The sequence below is a fragment of the Oreochromis niloticus genome, linkage group LG7 (genome assembly GCF_001858045.2).
Source record: "Oreochromis niloticus isolate F11D_XX linkage group LG7, O_niloticus_UMD_NMBU, whole genome shotgun sequence".
NCBI classification, from domain to species: Eukaryota; Metazoa; Chordata; class Actinopteri; order Cichliformes; family Cichlidae; genus Oreochromis; species Oreochromis niloticus.
Genome location: NC_031972.2, coordinates 8,408,082 through 8,409,736, shown reverse-complemented (window position 1 = coordinate 8,409,736; position 1,655 = coordinate 8,408,082).

The window sequence follows — 1,655 nt, the reverse complement described above, 5'->3', positions numbered from 1 at the left end:
ATGTCACATAATATCAAACAGAAGTTGTTAATCCGGCTCTGCAAAGTGGGCAATCATAGTGATGCAGTTCATTATAAGCTGTAGTTTTAAGTTGCTCTTCATATTTTTGGCCACCAGATGTCACCAAAGATGACTATGTTGAAAAGCTTCGAGTAATCCAATATAACCAATATAACCAATGCTTCAGAAAGCTTCATTTAGCCATCACAACTGTCAGGTTTGAACTTGAGTTTTGTGAGCTGGCTCCCAAGAAAGCTGAACTGTGATTTCAGAAGCTGTGCTTTCTGTTCCCCATCTAACTCATTCAGAGGCTATTTCTAATGTTGCAAACTGTGTTTGTGTATCTCCTGCTCATTCTGAGACGGCTTGTTATGCTGCCCTGTCAACTCTCCCTGAGACTGAAAATTGTGTCCCTGTGCTTTCAAAAACTGCTGTGTTCCAAAGCTTTCTGAACCTGAAACTGTGTGTTTGCTGTGCTCCTAAACATTGTGTATGTATATGGTGTAATTGTTTTACATATAGTTGTTTTGTTTTTTGTTTTTTGTTTTGTTTTTTTTACTGTGTAAGAACATTCAACATTGCTATCAATACATTTTTCCAAAAAAAAAAATGTCTCACTGCGTAAAATGGGTTTCAAAACATAACAACTGTGGGATACTGTTTGTCCGTGATTTGAACGGTGGAACAAATTAGGGCAGGATCAGCCTGATATTATTTGTATCTCACTGTAACTTTACTTTATAAAGAGCTAACATCGCTTAAATTTCATTATAAGAAGTGTTTGTGAACTAAAAATCAATAATGTGGGATACTGTTTTCCCATGATTTGGACAGCCCAGGGCGTGCTGTCGGGGATACCTACCTTCGCACCACCGTTGTGCAGGTGAAGCCAAAGGCAAGATATGCTTCGTCATATTTTCTAGTCTTTGGCTTGGAAGGAAGTTGGTTTGGACGCATATTTGGCATATTTGGAACCAGAGGTATACAGTTACAATTGTGTCATTAACTGGATTGCAAAGTTTCTTCAGTTATCTGCATGAACATATGAAATAATCAAAAATGCTTTTTCCTTCATGCACACTTGCACGCTACAGTGTGTCATGAGCTGAAATCAGACACCACAGAACCCCTACCAACTGCAAGGAGAAAAAAGAAAAGAATGTGTTTTTGTGCCGGGAGTCTGCAGCTCCCACGCAGCTCTATTTTGTAGCTCTCTCTTTTTTCTTTTTTCTTTTTTTTGCCGTTTTCCACAACATGAAAACTTTTGTTGAATAGTTTATTAAATCCTACAAAAATCCTTTAAATTTTGAGTGACAATGATCACTAATATGTATAAAATACATATATTAGCATATATAATATAAAAGAATAAATATTAATCTTGTTTTTTTTTACATGAAATCTGCATGGATGGATTCAAAGATTAAATCTATGGCTCTCTCTTTCAGTTCTTCCTTCCATGCGCTTACGTTTTCACTCAGAACGCTATTCTCCTAACTTTTTCCCTTGTTGACAGAATTTTATTACATATATGCAGAATTCCATTAAATTCCCTGTTCAGCCATTTCTTGCGCCTCTAAGTGAAGCCTGTCTGCGTGTCAGTAGTCACGCGGGCAAAAAAAACAATCTTAGACCCGTTCGTATTGTAATCTCGC